This window comes from Microcebus murinus, chromosome 7, assembly GCF_040939455.1.
Source record: "Microcebus murinus isolate Inina chromosome 7, M.murinus_Inina_mat1.0, whole genome shotgun sequence".
Lineage (NCBI taxonomy): Eukaryota > Metazoa > Chordata > Mammalia > Primates > Cheirogaleidae > Microcebus > Microcebus murinus.
The window spans coordinates 105,007,989-105,028,893 of record NC_134110.1 but is presented as its reverse complement, the minus strand read 5'-3'; the positions used below and the strand labels follow the sequence as shown (position 1 = coordinate 105,028,893).

Genomic DNA, 20,905 nt, shown 5'->3' with positions numbered 1-20,905 from the left:
AGTTTCCTTTAAAACAGCAAAAATATAACAAAACAGCTAAATAACCCATTTCTGAACTCTGGCAATTAACTAAGACCAAGGATGAACTGAAGATCATCTATCCAAGAGAAGACACTAAATCATAGTATGACAGCAGGCTCTGTGTTTTTAACTTGGTGTTATTTCCATCCTCCCCATCACACACACACACACACACACACACACACACACACACACACACACACACACACACACACACTCCTTAGAGGCACAGTAGCCAAGGGCTGAAAGCATTGCAGACAATGGAGAGATGTAACCATTTTGTAGCTCCATTAAAAACACTATCCCGAGAGTACAGTCAATATTTTGCACAAATTTACAGCTCCCTGGGAAACCTCAGTGTGGTAGCTATTTGATTTGACCCAGAGCTCAGCTCAGAGAGGACAAATAGAAGTCTACCCCAATATTATTACAGAAACAATAGAAAACTGCTGGTAACATCTTAGGCACCTAGGCTGTGATTTCAGTTGGGGAAAACATGAGCCTGGCTAGGAATTTACAAAGAAATATTAAGAACTACACGATGATAGGGACTATCAAAAACCAACCTCTCACATATCCCTAGATATCTAAGAGGACACATGATTGTGCAAGCCCATGTACAAGCCTAGGAAAGATCTGAGAAAGAAGCAGGCATAAGTCATTCACTCTGGCTGACCTTAAGGCTCTGCACAAACAGGAAAGGAAGGGGAAAGGTAAGTCTGTCTTGCAAACTGCCTGAAGTTGGAAGATGGACATTCACACACAGATCCCCCTGGCAAAGGAGGGAAAATATACTGGCAAGGCATAGTATACATAGAAAAGCTCTAACTAATCATAGGCTAGCCACCAAATTATGGTGATTAAGATGTGAATCCTAAGAAACTAGACTTTAAAATAATACCAAGAACATTAAAAAACATTATTAGAGGAAATCTCAGTGGCTACACACTTCAGGAAATGCAGATTCCATAGAATTATTTCAGGAAAGTTTCCAAATAAGGAACAACAAGAAAAATAACAGTAACAAGAGACCTTGGTGCAGGCTGTGGTTTGGAAAACTCTGACATCAGAGGCGTTATAATCTAAAATGTCCAGTTTTTGGCAAAAAATCAATGAGCATGCAAAGAAACAAAAGTATGACAGATACACAGGCAAAAAAAAAAACAACAAAAAAGAAAGCAATAAAAAATGTCTTATATGTAAAACTCAGATTTTGGACTTAGTAGAAAGACACTTTAAACTAGCTACTTATATATTTTAAAAACTAAAGAAAACAATGTCTGAGTAAATAGAGCAAAGTAAGAAAACAATGTCTTACCCAATAGAGAATATCAAAAAGAAGATACAAATAATAATTTTATAAAACCAAATAGAAATTTTGATGTTGTAAAGTAAAATATTTGAAATGAAAAATTTGCTAGAGTATTTCAATACCAGATTTAAAAAGGAGGCAGAAAGAATACGGGAACTTGAAGACAGGTCATGGAGATTATGTAGTTTGAAGAACAGAAAGAAAAACACTATGGATAAAAATGAACAAAGCGTGAGAGAAACATGAGACACCATCCAGCGTAATGTGTGTGTAATGGGACTCACAGAAGAAGAGAAAGAAACAGAAAAATATCTGAGATAATATTGCCTGATTATTTTCTAAATTCGATTAAAAATGTTAGCTTCCTCATTCAAGATACTCAACAATCTCCGAGTAAAATAAACTCAAAGAGAACCCCCCAGACATATCAAAAATGACTTATGTACAAGAGAGCCTTAATAAGATTAGTAGCTGACTTCTCATGAGAAATCAAGGCATCCAAAAGAAAGTGTGCCGACACAGTTAAAGTGTTGGCAGAGAAAGGCTGTCAGCTGAGAACTCCATAGAGCTGTTAAATAAATTCATATTCAACAACAAAGGAGAAATTAAACATTTCTAAAAGAACAAAAACTGAGAGCCTGGCAGATACATCCTACGAAAAACATTAATGAATATTTTAAGCTGAAATGAAAGGACAACAGATAGTTTCTGAAATACACACCAAGGAAGAGAGGGCAGCCTGTCAAGGTCACTGCATTTTTCTTATGAGAATCAGATTGATGAGCTGTGTTTTTCAATTCTTATCCTGTTTTAAATGCAACTGCATAAAGCAATAATTATAAAACACCTTGATAACTTTATAAAAATACAGTAAAAGTAATAAAGGAATTTTAAAAGTACACTAGAAAATATCTATTTAACAAACACAAAATAAAGAAATGGATGAATAAAGAAACAAAAAAGACAGAAGACATAAAGAAAACAAATAAATCATAGACATGACTCCAACCCTATCTGTAAATATGTTAAGTTTGAATGATTAAACATCCCAATCAAAAGGCAGAAATTGGAAGAATGGATAAAAAATGAATTTGATTTGACAATATGTTTATTATAAGAAATACACTCTACATTTAAAGACAAAAATAAGTTGAAAAGAAAAGGATTGAAGAGATGCACAATGCAAAATTTAACCAAGATGGAGATGGGATAGGAATACTAATATCAGGCAAAATATACTTTAAGACAAAATGTTAATAGGGGAAAAAGCCTCCACATTTTATAATGATAGTAGTTGATTAATTGGGAAGATAAATGATTATAAACATATATGCATCTAAAAACAAAGTCTCAAATTTAATAAAGCAAAATCTGACAGAACTAAAGAGAGAGATAGACAAGTCAACAGTTTATTTGGAGATTCGATATCCACTTTCAATAATGGATAGAACAACTAGTCAAAAGATCAAAAAGAAAATAGAAGACTCAAACAACATTATAAAATAACTAGGCCTAACAGACATCTATAGAACTCAACACTTAAAAATAGCCATTTTTAAGATTAAATAGTCATTTAATCTTAATGACTATCTTAAAATAGTCATTAATCGCTTAAAATAGCCATTTTTAAGATTAAATTTAAATAGCAGAATTTAAATTTTTCGCAAGTGCACATGGAACACTGAAAATACAAAACTTTGTGAAAGAAAGTAAAGGATTTCTAAATAAATGAACAGACAATCCATGTTCATCAATCAGAAGACTGAACATTATTAAAATGGCAATACTCCTTACATTATTCTACAGATTCTACACAATCCCCATAAAAATCCCTAGTAAGTGTTTTATATATTTTTTTATGCTGCTCATTTGTTTGCAAAGCCAGTGACTCAGAGTAGTCAGAATAATCTTGAGAAAGAATACTGTTGGTGCACTCACCTTTCCCAATGTCAAAACCTTTTGCAAAGTTTTAGTAATAAATACACTGAAGGGTTTTCCTAAAGACACACCCAGATAACTCCAGAAGTAAACCTTCACATTAGCACTCAACTCATTTTGCGGGGGGGGGGGGGGGGGGGGGCGTATACTTGCTAACAAATTTTATTGGAACAACTGGATATCTATATGAAAAGAATGAATTTGGACCCCTATTTCTCACTTTATTCAAAATCAACACAAAATAGACCATAAATGAAAATGTAAGAGCTAAAACTATAAAACTCCTGCAAGAAACAAGGAGTAAACCTTCATGATAGTACATTAGGCAATGTTTTTTCTATTTTCAAAAATAAAAGCAAAAACAGTAACAAAAATAGATTAAATGGACTTCATCAAAATTAAAAGCTTGAATATCAAAGAAGACCAAGAAAGTGAAAAACAATACACAGAATGTGAGAATGTATTTTTAATACATATATCTAAGGGTCTTGTACCTAGAATATAAAGAACTCTTACAACTCATAAACAAAAAGTAAAACAATCACATTTTTAAAAAGGGCAAAGGATTTGACTAGGTATATCTCCAGAGAAGAATACAAATGGCCAATAAGCATATATGAAAAGATGAACAACATCATTAGCCACTAAATAAATGCAGATTAAAACCACAGCTTCACTTCACACCCACAGGATGGCTATAAACAAAGGAAGAGGCAATAGCAAGTGTTGGCCCGAATGTGGAGACATTGGGTGCCTTGCACACTGCTGCTGAGCGTGCAGGCTCCTGCAAGCCGCTGTGACAGCATTTCTACTCCTAGGTATATACCCAAGAGAAACAAAACATGTCCGTGCAAAAAGTTGTATTTGAAGCCTCATAGCATTATTTTTAATAGCCTGAAAGTGGAAATATTCTAAATGTCAACCAACTGATGAGTGGATGAGCTAACTCCATTGTGGAATATCCATAGAATGGAATAATATGGCTTACAATGTAAAGGAATGCTGGCAAGTGGTACAACATAGATGGAACTTGAAAACATGCTAACTGAATGAAAGCCGTCGCATTAGTGCACATACTTGTATGACATTAATACTTTCTATTTTAAATACCAAAACAGGCAGATACGCAGAGACAAAAGCAGATTAGTGATTGACAAGGCTGGATCTGGGGGAAGGATGAGGAAAAAGAAGGAAAGAAGAGTAATTGTTAATGTGCGTGAGTTTTCTTTTTGGGTTGCTGAAAAAAGTGCTAAAATTTGGTTGAGGTAATGGTTGCACAACCCTGTGAATAAACTGCAAAGGCCAAAGTGAACAGTTTAAAAGTGTGAATTTCATGGTATGCAAAATGTTTCTCAATAAAGCTGCAGAAAAAGTTTTCATTGTCCTACTGATATATTTGGAGAAAATTATGTAAGTTTTCTTATCTGATAAGATACCCAGTCATGGCAAACACAAATGAATGTGCAGAAGTATATGAAATACATTGTATTACCTTAAAATGGAGAAAGAACATTGTATTAGTTGAGTGAAATCCAAACAAGCTCTTTTTATACTTTGCACTTATTCTCAGCAAAATCTCTTAATTTATCTTAATTTCCATATCATTCATCACTTCATCATAGATTTAAACACCCATTTATTCATCTATCTTTTGGTTGATCCCTTTAATACATTTTATGTACCTCTTAGTTCAAAAAGCAAGAGTGTCCTGATAAAAATGTGGCTCATATATTCAGTAAAAACATGAACAAAGTCAAATAATCCCCCAAATAAACAAAGATACATCCAGAGTAGAGTGCAATATGACAATGAGGAAACAGTAACAGCGCAGAGCTTAGAATGTGATGGTGCACATTGACACTCGGATGGCTTTTGTCCCTGCTTAAGTTCCACTGTGTGTAAAACATCAAAAAAAGTGCTGGCATGTATGTCAAGAGACATAAAAGTGATCTCTAGACAAGGGCGTTATTTTGCTCCACATGTAAAATTGAGATGCTATGAAAACACTGTAATCTTTCCAAAAGTGACTATGATATTAAAACATGATAATTTAACAACAGAATCCATAAGCACTCATACTGTTGACCTGTAGTTAAAGATCAGAAACCAACCAGACCTTTTGTGCTGCCTTGTTCCATCATTCAGCATGAGATTCCCCTTCTAACTACGCAGTATTCAACAGAATGTAGGGTGATTATTTCTTATTGCTTGTTGACAAATCTGAAGTCTGAAAGAAAAACGTTTTGCTTTGATGTAAAGCTGTCTTCCTCCTCTTTTATCTTTTATCCCTTGTCTTTTCATTTAATTAGAAAAGATTAAAATTTGCCACAATAGTGAATAAAATACCTCTGCTTTCTTGGGATTGGTTTTGACACATTTATACCAGCTCTTCTGAGGTAGGAGGCAGAAACAAGGCTTCCTCCATGACTGCCAGGCTACTGTTCATTGCACTTTTAAATCATTGAGTTAATGCAAACACAGCCAAGCTCAGTTTATTAATCACCTTTGTGGGTAATAAACTTTACTATGTACAATGCAATCATTTGGGGGGTAATAAACTTTCTCTTGCATTCTCTTTGAAATATATTTTATCTGTAAAATATTTTCTTCCTGTAATAATTAGTGTCTAATTTATTTGGACACACCATTAATCTTTGTGGGTCTTTTGTTTATTTTTGATCCAAACATATATTACAAAGGGACTTTTTATTGGAGAGCAGATGTTAAAAATACACAAATGACTCCTTTGTATAGATGGATGGTTTGTATTCTGATAAACTATGATAGGGAGGAAACTGAAAATGCTTTTCTTTCCCACATTATAAATTGACTATCCAACGCACATGGGATTTTTCACTTTATTCTGCTCTTTATGTAGGGTAAAATGGGATCTACTTGTGTAGTTGATATGGCCATAGAGTCTAAGAAATTTGATGGGGAAATATTAAACTCTATTATGAGCAGATTGTTCATCCTGATCTAAAATCTTAGATGGAAATGAAATCACGAGTTTCTCAAATTGTGATCTGCAGGTCTGCTGACTCAGACTCACTCAAAATGCCTCTTAGCAATGGCTGTGACTAGGGGCCTCCTTATTCACTGGGCTGAGATCTTTGGGTGGGGCGGAGGAGGCTGCACTGGAACCACAGTCCCAGGTATTTCTTATGCCACAGAAGCCTGAATGCTCCTAAAACCCACTCTAGACTTTCATCAGAGCTGACCCTATGTGAAAAATGTGGGCAAACCTCCATGTTCTCAGAGTGGATTTTCAGGGAAAGAACTTCAAGTTGTATCTATAATCTTCTAACATGGTGATGCTCTTTCTATTGGCTTCTTTAATTCTGCCTCCATTGTTATCGTTTCTCACCACTTTTATTTGAGTCCTGTCATTTTCAATCTCTTTTGGTTTTGCCATCCTTTCAAAACTAGTACAGAGTCTAGTTTATCCTTTCCAGATTCTAAATGTCTCATAATCTCTTGCACTAATATCATGTATAAGTTCAATGATTCATTTCCTCAAATCCTTGTTAGATTATAACATTTAATTTGGCCAATGTATTTCCCCATGGAGTTAATGAAACTAATGAATCTTCTATAGGTACTAATTAACAAGACATGAGAAGTCTTGGAACTATGGCAGGCATGGAGAGTCAGTCCCGTATTGTGGCACTGGTGAGTTATGTGGCCCTGTGTTCAGGAATAATCCTCATCAAGCATCTTCTATGTGCTGGACAATACATGTGTTGGATTATAAGAAGGAATATTGCAGAGTTACTTTAAGAAAATCTAATTCTAAAGAGCAAAACAAATGTAAAAAAATCACCATACACCCAGGATACATCATAGTGTAAAGAATGCAAGTGGTGTTGTGGGAGGCACCAAGCTCTGTCACTCACTTGTTGTGTCACCTTTAGCAAGATATAGGATTTCTGTGGGACTCAGTAATGGGGGAAGTAACACCCCTGTGATGGAGATACGAACAAACTCTTGAGGCTGCTATGCAGATAAATGAATTCAAAATGCCTATAAATGCTATAATAGACATTTGTACAAAACGCTTTGGGTCACAGGCAGCAAAATGCCTGATCATGCCTTGAGACGGGTAGAGAAAGGGCAGGCAGGCTTGAGACAGCAGCTGGGCTCGAGTCGGACACTGCCGTGGGAAGTCTTGTGAACACACTGGAGTTCAGGACAAGATGCTGGAGAGCAGGTGCTATTTAATCTTGGCAGCAGAGAAAGTAAAGCAAGGCAGATTATTAGACCAGTGATAGCTGCAGGTCCTCCCTGGCACTGATATATCTCCCCAAAGTAGACCTGCAACTTGGTCAATGTCTTAAATATGTAATGCACTATACTGGGTGAAACTGGATTTAATTAAGTGAAATAGATTAGCTCCAATCTGCCTGGAAGTTTGTTTTTCTGTTTGCTGATTTTGTTCTTTTGTTTATTTGCCTATCCAGGACTATTTACTCTGTAGTTCAGAAAGGGCTCTGGTGCCAGCACATACGTGGGGTTCAGAATCAGTGGCCGGGTCAACCATGTTCCCACTGGGGCCAAACTGAAAATGTGCAGTTCTTGGTCAAGTGAAGGATTGTGTGGGTGGATCTTGACTTTCTAGTTATTCTCATATGGTGCATGTGTTGGTGATGGGCAAAGAAGGAGTCCTAGGGTCTCTATGTCAGGGGAGTATTTCAGAATTGTCCTAATAGGAGTAAGTAGCTAAGTAGAGTGATTTTAGCAGTAAAAACCCTAAAACAAAAACAGCAAGTAAAAACATACAAAGAACTCAATTAGTTAATGTTTTATGTAAATATATGGCAGGAAAACTATCTCAACACCAGTTTAAGAAGTGCAGCCGTCAGTGGAAGATCAACATGTTCGGTAGTGACGTGAAGGTTATTTAGGCCCAGGAAGAACTAAACTTCTTTGATGTCCATTGGGAAGGAGCCAGTGGAGAGAAACGGGTGAGAGGGGTGTGAGGGGAGCAATGAGTCTTTTGAGGTGCAGCAGCAACATTGATAATTAGAATTGGAATCAGCCAGTGTTCTATTGCTTAACCATTCCTCTAGAACTGTCCTTCAGTGAGATGGTCTGTGTTTGGGGGACACACAGTCATGGATTAGAACAGGGAAAGAAAGAGAAAGAGGAGTTTGTTTTATCCTCATCAAGAATGGCAGATTTACAAATGTAAAAGAAATAAAATGGCACTTAAGAAGGCACAGTTTTGTTAATGACAGCTTTCCCAAAACAGTAGAGGTCCTTAGGTCACCAGTATGAGGCTCAGAGGGCAAAGGTTAAAGTTTGGTGTCATAAGAAGCTTATTCACATATGCAAATTTGAGTATCAAAAATTTGATTTCCTCCATGAAATTTACCAGGGTTCTAAGGACAATTTTCAAGGTATTTTGACTACAAAACTTACCTGGAAGACTCTTCCTTGCTCTTCTTCCCAACATTTCTCATGGTGTCCAAAAACTCCTGTTGCCTCAGAGTGAAGAAAATGCAGTTTCCCTTATATCCAGTATATTCAGAGTCAATCTTTCTTAAATTGAAAGAATGAATGAAAATAATAACAAAAATGACTCTGAGATTTCTGTGAAATTCAAGTAGTCGTTGAAATGGAGACTTCACTGAGGGTCTGTGTGCCTGTTTCCTCTTGGCCGTCCACGTGAGCACTTTTGTAGGTCCACTGGGCCCGTGGCCTCCTGAGCACATGGTTTCAGGCTGTCTGCCTTATTCTCTGAACTATATTAAACCATGAACAGGTGAATGTGAATGGTGAGTTAATGCACTTAAATTCCAAATTGGTTCTATGCTAAGGTTTCTTCTATTAGTCTGGATCTAGTTTATATAATTGTAAAAAGGAGAGCATTCTCATTTTTGATCCCACTTGTTCTCCAGCAGTGATCCCTAGAACAACTGCATCATCATCACCTGGGAACTTGCTAGAAATTCAAATTTGGGTGCTATCCTAGAACTACCGAACCAGAAACGCTGACAATATAGCCTAGCAGTTGCATATTTTTACAAACTGTCCAGGTGATTCTGATGCCTAATAAGGTTTGAGAACTACAGTTTTGGCAAACAGAATCAAGAACCAGGGAAAAGAATGATTATGCAACATCAAAGCAAGATGGCATTAGTCATTTACTAAAGGAAACTTGCAAAGTCATGCATATGATATTTCTTTTAGGAAAGCTTATTTTTAAACAAATGAAAATAACTTACTTCCTGTTAGTCATATCCCATTACTCTCAATCATGTTTTCTGTCCAAATGCCAATACAGTAGACCCCCTTTTCAGTTAGGAATATATCCCAAGACCCCCAGTGGTTACCTGAAATCGCAGATAGTACTGAATCTTTATATACTGTGTTTTTTCCAAAACATACAAACCTATGATAAAATTTAATTTATACATTAGGTACAGTAAGAGATCAACAATAATAAAATACAACAATTAAAACAATATACTATAATAAAAGCTATGCGAATGTGTTCTCTCTCTTTCAAATTATCTTATTGTACTGTCCTCATCCTTCTTCTTGTGAGGTTGTGGGATGATAAGGTGGCTACTAGGTGACATGGAGACACTGGACAAAGGAATGATTCACATTTTGGGTGGGTGGAGAGGGACAGCTAGTTACTCAGAGTGACATCACATTACTCAGAACCCACACAATTTAAAACATAAATTTCTTATTATTTCTGGACTTTCCCATTTTATATTTTTGAACTGACATTCACAATGAGTAACTGAAACCTCAGCTACAGTGGTAATGCCTGTACTATCCTATGCTACTTGGTAATACAGTTGCCTTCATCAAAATATAATCTTTTTTTTTTTTTTTTTTGAGACAGAGTCTCGCTTTGTTGTCCAGGCTAGAGTGAGTGCCGTGGCGTCAGCCTAGCTCACAGCAACCTCAAACTCCTGGGCTCAAGCAATCCTCCTGCCTCAGCCTCCCGAGTAGCTGGGACTACAGGCATGCGCCACCATGCCCGGCTAATTTTATATATATATTAGTTGGCCAATTAATTTCTTTCTATTTATAGTAGAGACGGGGTCTTGCTCTTGCTCAGGCTGGTTTTGAACTTCTGACCTTGAGCAATCCGCCCGCCTCGGCCTCCCAAGAGCTAGGATTACAGGCGTGAGCCACCGCGCCCGGCCCAAAATATAATCTTTTATACTTACTTCTGGGCAATATTTCTTCACAGCTAACACTCTGGAAGATATGGAAAATCAAGAAAAGACATTTTTAAGGAATATATTAAATATAAAAAAATTGACTCTGGAAATTTTCTAGCACTAAGTAGAAAACTATTTCACATTTAAAAAGGGTATATTCATTAATTTAAGTCATCTATAATAGGCTATTTTATCATCAATCTTAATCCTGATCATACAAAATTCTAATTATTAGATTTTTTTTCTCTGCTGACTTTATCATGCATTCAACTGTGTCTGCTACATTATTAATTAGTTTAGAATGTTAAATTTACCCTTCCAAAATTAATGGAAGGTGAGAAATTTAATTCTATGAGATGATATGATATCTTCAGTGCAAAAAGTATATATTCTTTTTATAATTTTACTCAAAGACATATAATAAATCAAAGAGAAGAGCTATGGAAGGAAAATGTTTGAAGGTAGGTGGGAAAAGAAATGGTCATGGTATCTCCTGGAGTCAGAAAAAGCTGTGTTGATATTTTAAGCCTTTCAACAGCAATTCAAGATTTCAGATGTTGAGGAAAATCCCATATTTTTTTATAAAGCTTTCCTTTTTGAAAAAAATGTGTAGAAATCTCAGCATGATACAAACATTAGAACCACTGAAACTATTCATTCACTTTGTTATTGCCATAGGAAATAACTTCCTAATCAATGCATTGTAATTGTTTTTCTCTTACTGTTACACGTTGGTGTACAATCTGGATCCCATTGGCTGCAGTGAAGCGCACACCTGTGTCTCACATTGATAAAATGCTAGACTAGCAGTTACATAAAGGAGCTTGCATGCAGCCAGCCATCCTCCCTGGAGCTCTGTATTTAGGTCTCTGGCCCAGATTTTCTCAAACTTTCAGGCTGCTGTATATTTAGAGTAGAATACAAATGAGTTTCAGAACATAAATTATCTAAAATTGTTCCATGCTGCAAAAAGTTCAAATGTTTATCCATAAAGATTTTCTTTGATCACTTGCATGCCATTTTCAATCAACATGCATTCTGTTTGTGATATAATATAGAAAGTGAATTGTATTACAAAGTCCAGTTTCTAGATTATTTTCAGTCCCTATGTATCTTACCAATAAGGATTTTGCTTTATTTGTAGGATTTAAAAAATGTCTCTAGACATGTGCAGAGGGTAGTGGTTCTATATTTTAGGCCTCTTGTTCTGAAAATCTTTTGCTATTTGAATTCTTTGTTGTCTTGGACTAGTTATATGTTTGTGCAATACAGTCTAATGGATTTTTCCTTGTCTAATCATAATACACTTGTCCAGCAAGTTAGCTCATTTGACTAAAGGAAGTGGATAATGAAATAAAGGTTGAAGGTTCAAACTCCCTGATGACCAATTAACTTTGTAAGAGTTTCCCAAACCCTTGTGCCTGAGACTATCACATTAAGAATGCAAAATGTTACACATGAGTACAATGGATGAGCTTGGTTCATGAGGATAGTTCAGCAGAAATCCCAAACCAACCACAAATGGAAAAATAGCCCAAATTAAGAAATCCCAAATAGGTGATTGATATCTTTATTCAAAATTTGTATTTATACCATAAATGAGTGTGTGTAAGTCTCCAGAAATAATCTGTCCTTCTTAAAATGAAAAAGTCTTCACAAAACATCACCAAGAGATGAGTTTGTGGATTTCTATGTTTATATATTTTGCATTCTTTAGAACGTATATCTTTTTCACTATTAAGAAAACATGTGTTTGAAGGGTCAATGATAAAAGAACATTAAATGAGGATATAAATCAGGATCAAACGATCAAGCCTGAACAGTGTGTTTGCTTTCCACTGCCTCTGTGTCCTTTGCACTGCTCAGGGCCCTGTGCCACTCACCTGTGGGATTGTGGCATCTTCCTGACTGGCTGCCCACTTATACCTTCCTCCCTTTTGAGTGCATCCTAAATACCACTATGAGAGTGATCATTTTACAAATTGTTATCATTCATGATGTCATTTCTATATTTAAAACAATCAAAAATGGGGATAAAATTGGGTATTTGAAAGGTAGAAGGGGAAAAAACAGTCATTTTTATATCAAAAGGTAGCCTTATCGCTCAGGGCTGCATGCTCTCCAGACCTCACCTGTGCTCAGGGTTTGTTGTCATGTTTCTCTGGCATTGGCGTCCCCATTGTCCCTTCCATTGCTAATCAGGTGTTAGCACCAGCAGTATCCAGGCACATCCTGTGCCATTTTGGTACCCATCTGAACTGGACTGTATAGTATCCTCCAGAAATCCTTGTTCACCCAGAACCTCAGACTGTGAGGATATTTGGATATAGGGTCTTTGCAGATGTAATTATTTAATAGTTGGGATGAGATCATGTGATTGGGGAGGACCTTAAGAAAGGCATGTAGAATAAGGAGGCCATGCAGCAACAGAGGCAGACTGGAGTGATGCTAAGGCTTGCTGACCACCAGGAGCTGGGGAAGATGAGGCAAGCTTGTCTCCTGGGGAGAGCACGGCCCTGCTGACTCCTTGATTCCAGACTTCTAGCCTCCATGACTGTGGAGCAGAACTTTCTGTTATTTCAGTCCAACCCGTGCATGGCACTTTGGTACGGCAGTGTGGATGCTAACATACTAAAACAATTCATTGTATATAGCTGTTCAGACTACAGAGTTACACTGACCTTTTGTTTCTATTCCCTACTCATTCAATTCATCTCATCTTTTAACTGATTAGTCATTTTTAAAACTTTTTATTTGGAAATAAATATAACCTTCCAGAAAGTTGCAGAGAGAGTACATAAAATTCCAGTGTACCCTTTACCCAATTTTCTCCAATGGTTACCCCTTAGACTGTCAAAAGTATGAAACTGACATTGGGACACTGTGTATAGTCCTATGTCATTTTGTCACATGTTCCTGAAACCAATCAATACAGAAAACTATTCTGTCACAAACAATGATTTTTTATGTGGATGCACACGCGCACACACGTATCTATCTATATCGATCGATAGATAGATATAGTCACATGTACCCCCATACTCCTGGCAACAACGAACCTGTTCTTCAACTATGTTATTTTGTCATTTTTTTTGTCATTTCAGGAAGTTTATATGAATGGAATCATACAGAATGTGATATTTGAGGTTGGCGTTCTATTTATGGTATATTCAGCATAGTGACCTTCAGATTATCAAAGCTACTGTGTGTATCAGTACTCAGCTTGTTCTCATTGTTATGTCGTATTCCATGGTGTCATGGCATGGATACGCCACAATTTATTTCACCATTCAGTTATTTCACTGATGTTAGTTTGTTTCCAGTTTTTGGCTATTACAAATAAAACTATTATGAACACTTGTGTACAGGTATTTCTAAGGACATAAATTCTCATTTCTGTGGTCAGCTGTACCGTTGCTGGATGATATGGCAATTGCAGGCTTAGTTTTTCTTTTCTTTTCTTTTGTTTTTAAGAAACTGCCAATATATTATCTAGAGTGCACCATTTTACTTTCCAATGAGGCACATTTATTTTATTTTATTTAATATTATTTTTTGGGACAGAGTCCTGCTCTGTTGCCCTAGGCAGAATGCTGTGGTATTATCACAGCTCACAGCAATCTCAAACTCCAGAGCTCAGGCAATCCTCCTGCTTCAGCCTCTCAAGTAGCTGGGACTATTGGTGCACACCACCACACCCAGCTAGATTTTTCTATTTTTAGTTGTCCAGATAATGTTTTTTTCTCTTTTTTTTCCTATTTTTAGTAGAGATGGGATCTTGCTCTTGCTCAGGCTGGTCTCTAACTGTTGAGCTCAAGCAATCCTCCTGCCTCAGCCTCCCAGAGTGTCAGGATTACAGGTGTGAGCCACTGCACCTGGACAGGGGAATGTTTAAAATATTAAATTCTCCAAGGTCTTTTCAGAATTTGATATTTCCATTATAATTTTTAACTGTTCAGTTCTTTGAACATGTGAGCCAGAATGTCTAAATGTGTAATGGATATTTTAATTTACATTTCCCTAATGGATAGAGATGTTGAACATCTTTTTGTGTGTTTATTGTGTGTATGTATATGTGTGTGTATATATATGGAACATATGTGTGTGTGTATGTATATATATTTTATATATATATATATATATATATATATATATATATATAATCTTCCTAAAATGTTAGGTCATATATTTTACCCATTTTCAAATTGGAATTTTTGTCTTTTTAATGTTGAGTTTTGATAATTCTTTATGTGTTGTAGATACAAATGCTTTGACAGATATGTGATTTGAAAACATTTTGTCCCCGTCTGTAGTTTGTATTTTCATCCTATTAACAGGATTTTTTGTAAAAGATATAATTTTGATGAAGTCCGTTTTTCAATTTATTTATTTGTTTATTTTTATTCAGGATATTATGGAGGTACAAACATTTTGGTTACATATAATGCATTTGCCTCGCTCAAGCCAGGGCTGCAAGTGTGTCCTTCCTCCATACAGTGCGCCCTGTTTCCATCAGCTGTGGGTTTACCCCCAGCCCCTCCACCCGCCATCCCCCAGACTCCTACCTTCTTAGCCTTTTGGCTGAGATCAAGTGTAGTATCTGTTCTGATCAGTTTAATACATTTTTCAAATTTTTAAATCGATTTTGTTTTTGGTTTTATGTCTAAGAACTCTTTACCTGCTGTAGATCCCAAAGGTTTTTACTTAAGTTTTATTCTAAAAAATTAAAAAAAAAATTTTTTTGAATTTTTATTCTAAAAAATTCATAGTTTAAATTTTTACATATTAGTGTATGATTCATTAATTGTGTGATTCATTTTGAGTTATTTTTTTACATATGCTGTAAGGTTTAAAGTTAGAGGTTCATATTTTTGCCAGTTTTTCCAATGCCACTTATTTAGACCATACTCCCTGCCCTGATTGTCTTTGCTCTCCTGTCAAACAGCGGCTGTGGATCTGCTCCTGGATTCCCTCTTCTGCTCCACTGGCCCATGTGTCAGGCTCTCTCTCAACACCACATGGTCTTGATTTGCATATAATATCTTTTGAAATTGAGTGGAGTGGTTTCTTCCACCTCCTTCTTCTTTTCCAAATTGCTTTATCTATTCTTGATTCATTGCCTTTCCACATACATTTTAGAGCAACTTTAAATATATCAATTAAAAAATGTGGTAGGGTTTTGGTAAGAATTGTGTTACGCCTGTATGAACGTTAGTAGAGTACTGACATCTTTACTATGCTGAGGTTTCAAATCCATGGACATTGCATAATATGTATTTTAGATCTTTAATTTTGTTTTCAACAGTTCTTTATTGTTTCAATATATAATTCTTATATAGTTTTATTATATTTAAACCTAAATAATCTTTTACTCACTATAAATGATATTGCATTTTAAATTTCTGTTTTGATGTGCTATTACTAATACATAAAAAGACAATTGATTTTTTTCTTACTGAAGAATTTATTATTTTAATTTTTTATTATGCAGTTGGCATTTATTTATTTATTTATTTATTATAAATAAATAAATTTTATTTACAAGAGACAGAGTCTTGCTCTGCTGCCCGGGCTAGAGTGCTATGGCACCAGCCCAGTTCACAGCAAACTCAAACCCCTGGGCTCAAGCAGTCCTTCTGCCTCAGCCTCCAGAGTAGCTGGGACTACAGGCATGTGCCACCATGCCTGGCTAATTTTTTCTCTATATTTTTAGTTGGCCAATTAATTTCTTTATATGTTTAGTAGAGATGGGGTCTCTCTCTTGCTCAGGCTGGCTTCAAACTCCTGACCTTGAGCAATCCGCCCGCCTCGGCCTCCCAAAGTGCTAGGATTACAGGTGTGAGCCACTGCGCCCGGCCTGCAATTGGTTTTCGTTTGTCGAACTTGTATCCTGTGATCTTGGGAACTAACTCGCTTATGAGTTTTAGTCTTTTTGTATAAGATTCTCAGGGTTTTCTATATAGATCATCATGTCTATTTTATTTCATCTTTCCAGATGTGTTTACCTTTATTTCCATTGTTTATCTGATTGCACTGACTGACCTTGCAGTACTGTGTTGAAGAGTAGTGGTAAGAGTGGATATCCTTGCCTTGGTGTCTGTCTTCAGGGTAAAACATTTAGCCTTGTACTATGTGAGCTGTATATTTTTGTAGATACTCTCTACCAAGTTAAGGAAGTTATTTTTACCTGTCTATTCCTAGTTTATCTAGAAGTTTATTATGAATGGTTACTGAATTTTGACAAATGCTTTTCCTGTTTAAGTTGATATGATTAATTGATTGTTCTTTTTTAGCTTGCGGAATGGTATATTATATGGATTTATTGTCAAATGTTGAACCATCCTTGCATCGATAGAATAAACCATGCTTGGTCATGGTGTGTAATTCTTTTTTTTATATTGATAAACCTTATTCACTAATATTTTGTTAAGAATTTTTGTATCCATATTCATGAATAATATTGTCTGAAGTTTCTTTGTAATTTCTTAGTCTGGTACTTAGTATGGGCGTAATAAATACTGGCTGCATAAAATGAGTAGGGAAGTGTTATCTCCTTTATTTTCTGAAAAAGAATGTATAGAATTTATATTAATCTTCTTTACATATCTGGTATAATTCCCCATGAAACTACTGAACTTCTAGATTTCTTTTTTGGAGAGTTTTTAATCATAAATTCAATTTCCTTAATGGTTATAGGGTTGAAATTACTTCAGATGAATTTTGTTAGTATATTTTTCCAATAATTTGTCCATTCTGTCTAATTTGTAAAACTTCTATGTGTAGAGTTTTTAATAGTAATCCATTTTACCCTTTTGATGTCTACAGTGTCTGTAGTAATTAATGTTCCCCGCTTTATTCCTGTTGTAACTTGTGTCTTCTTCATTAACAAATTCAATTTAGAAAACTGAAATGAAAATAGCATACCTTTCCTTTGTCAGTCTTGCTAGAGGTGTGTCAATTTTACTGATATTTCCCAAAGAATGAACTTTTTGTTTATTGATTTTCTGTTTTATCTGTTTTTAATTTTAGTATTTTGTGTTCTTTGTTATTTATTTCTTTTTCCTGATTGGATTTTCTTTTCCTCTTCTTTTTCCAGTGGGTTGAGACAGGAGCTTTGATTATTGATTTGAGAATTTTCCTCTTTTTTAATATAAACATTTAGTGCTATGAATTTTCCTCTAAGCACAGCACTTCCTTAGCTGTGTCTCACAAATTTTATGTTTATCTTCATTTTTATTCAGTTTGACCAATGAATTTTTAGAAATACGTGTTTAGTTTCTAAGTTTTTGGAGATTTTCCTGGGTTTTTTTTGTTATTGATTCCTAATTTGATTCTATTTTGATCAAATATTCTGTGTGATTTAAATTATTTTAATTTTTTATGATTTTCTTTAATGGTTCGAAATATGACTTATTTTAGTATGTGTTTCCCAAGCACTTACACATAGTATGCATTATGAATTTATTGGGTGGAATATTCTGTATAGGTTCATTCAATGCTTTTGTTTGAAGATTTTGATGAGTTCTTCAATTATTGAAAAGTTGTGTTATAGTCTCCAAATATAATTTTAGATATATCAATACCATCAGTTCTTGCATCATACACTTTGTGGGTCTGTCATTTGGTGTATATATATTACAAATTACTGACCTTCTTGACTCTTTTATCATTATTTAATGGCCATCTCTGTCATTGGCAAATTTCTTTGCTCTAATATCTACTTTATCTGATATTAATGTAGCCACTCCTGCTTTCTTTTGATTAATACTTTTGTGGTATACCATTTTTTAACCATTTCACATAAAGCTTAGAATTCTTACTGCTGTTTATGTCTCTCTTTTAGTTCCCTCACTTATAATTGTCTTAATTCTTTTAAGTATACTAAGAGTCACATTGTAAAACCCTCAAATTTAATTTGGAAAACTGAAATGAGGATAACATATTTTGACATAATTTTTTTTCCGTATTCTCTTTTCCTTCCCCATTATACAGGATTTTTAAAAAATATGATCTTTCCCTTTTGATAGCGTTCTATACTTATATTATTTTAGGTTAAGTATGTGGGTGACAAATTCTCCTCACTTCCTTGATCTGAAAATGTCCCCATCTTGTCTTCATTCCTAAAGGACATTTTCATTAGGTGAAATTCTGGCCTGGCAACTCCTCTATTTCAGCTCTTGATATATGTTGTGCAGTTTCTTTGTGACTTCAGAGACTCTTGAGGAGAAATTTGCTATGGCTTGATTTGTTTGTCCTGCAGTTACTGCTTCAATGGCATTTCAAGGTTTCTTTATCTTCATCTTTAGTTTCCTGAAGTTTGAAAATGACACGACTTGGTGTGGTTTCTTTGGGTTTATTCTGCTTGGGATTCTCTAAGCTTCTTAAATTTGTTTGTATTTTATTGCCAAATTTGGAAATTTTCAGCCATTATTTCTTTGAGTGTTTATTTAGTCTTGCCCATTTTACACTCCTTTTATAACTCTGATTATAAGAATATTAGATGTTTTGTAATAATCCTACAGATCCCTGAGGCTCTATTTGTTTATTATTATTTTTTTTTTTGTTTTTTAGTCTGTTTTCTTTCTGTTTAGGTTGAGTCATTGCAATTGCTTTATCTAAAAGTTCACTGATTCTCTTATCTGTCTTGTCCATCTAGTGGTTGAGCTCAGCTATTAATATTTCTATTTTGTTTGTTGTGTTTTTTTCATTTTTAAAATTCCATTTGTTGTTTCTTTATATTTTTAATTACTTTGCTAGACTTTCTATTTCTTTGCTGAGGCTTTCTAGTTTTTTTTCATTTGTTTCAAGCATTTCATAATTGTTCATTGCAACATTTTGAGAATGACTGCTTTAAAATTCTTTTCAGAGAATTCTAACATCATTTGTGTAATTTCAGTTTTGGCATATGTTAATGGTCTTTCTCTTTCAGTTTGAAATCGTCTCCAGGTTTTTGTTATACAGGTTATTTTCATATGAAATCTATGTATTGGGGTATTTCTATAGTCTGAATGTTGATGTCCCCCAAATTCGTGCACTGGAATTTAATCTGCAGTGTGATAGTGCCTTAGAAAAGCGGCGCAGGGGGTCCCTCCCTCTGCCACGAGAGGACGCAGCACGGGCACCATCTACACAGCTGCGGAGAAGCCCTCGCCAGGATCGGAGCTGCTGGCTCCTTGATCTGGGACTTCCCAGCCTCCTGCACGGTGAGAAATGAACGTCTTTTGTTCATAAATCACCAAATCTAAGGTGTTTTGTCGTAGCAACCTGAATAGGCTAAGTTCATTATCATGAGACTGAATCTTATTTCCCACTTGCTCGCTAGCAGTCCTTCCCAGACACAGTTCCGCCGGGCCCAGGGGACACCTCCCTGATACTGCCAGTGGGGTGTGCAAGGACAGGCCCCGCTCTGCACCCCACTCTGCACAAGGACAGGCGGAGAGGGGCTCCCTGCTGACACGGGGGTGGGAGAGCTCGTTCCCGCACAGACTCCACCCACGCCTCCCGTCTGAGAACGGGTCGGGCGCGGTGGGGACAGCCTGGCTAGTGCTGGGCGATGACGGAAGTCCCGAGGCCCGAGCCCTCCCCTGACACGGCCAGGCACCGCGTCACCGCTGGCGGGGCGGGTGCCCAGGGCCCCACCGCGGCTGGTCGTCACTCGTCCCGCGGGGCCCTGCCTGCTGGCGAGGTGGCGGTCCTGGCTCCCCACCGCCCCCCTGGACGCCAGCCCGGGGCCGTCGCAGCCTGAGCCTCACGCGGCCTGGCCCGGGCGGGCGTTCACGGTGCGAGTGGAGTGGGGACCGTTTCTTCTGTGGTGTTGGCTGGAGTAGAACAGGCATGGGCTGAAAGCCTTCTGTCTTGCTAGACTGCTGCTTTCGTGGTTCTGTGGCTAGAGAGAGCAGGCTTCTCTCGGGCCGTCTCTGTCTGCACGCATGGACGTTGCGGGGTCACCGGCTTCTCCAGTAACCGGGGTTCCAGTCGTTCGCAGGGTCCTGGCTGCTCTGCCTTCTTCTCACCTGGCCGTGTCTGCTTAGAAGCATGTCTCACATGCACAGTGCTCACGTTTTTAGTTGTACTTTGAAGGCAAATACGGAAAGCATGTCTAGGCCACTTTCTAGGAAGGAAAAGTGGGTACTTGATTAATCTTTTAACACCGCATTTTTCATGCTGCTCACCTCCTAGAAATCACAGGAACTGCCCACTCTTTAAAAAACATAATCAACTTTTCTAACTTGGTATTTACGGTCACCATTAATCTAGTCCCATCCCAGATAATCGTGCCTCGGAGCTGTCCACTCTTCCTTGGTCGCCACTCAGAATTCCCTACACAGAGATTTACTGGGCCTGGGTTTATTCTTTCATTTACTCAAGTCATGGGTTTGTTTTAGAAAATGAAATAAGATGCTGTCGATGCTGCTGCTTTGAAAGCTGCCTTGCACAGTGCTAGGTAACA

The 20,905-nt window shown here is 36.6% G+C and overlaps 1 protein-coding gene and 1 pseudogene across 3 annotated transcripts in view; both read left to right on the top strand.

Annotated features, from left to right (window-relative positions):
* SNTG1 (syntrophin gamma 1) overlaps positions 1–20,905 on the top strand; it is an 836,056-nt gene that overhangs the window by 100,136 nt on the left and 715,015 nt on the right. The gene's annotated exons all lie outside the window — the stretch shown is intronic.
* Positions 15,017–15,130, top strand: LOC142871984 (uncharacterized; annotated as a pseudogene).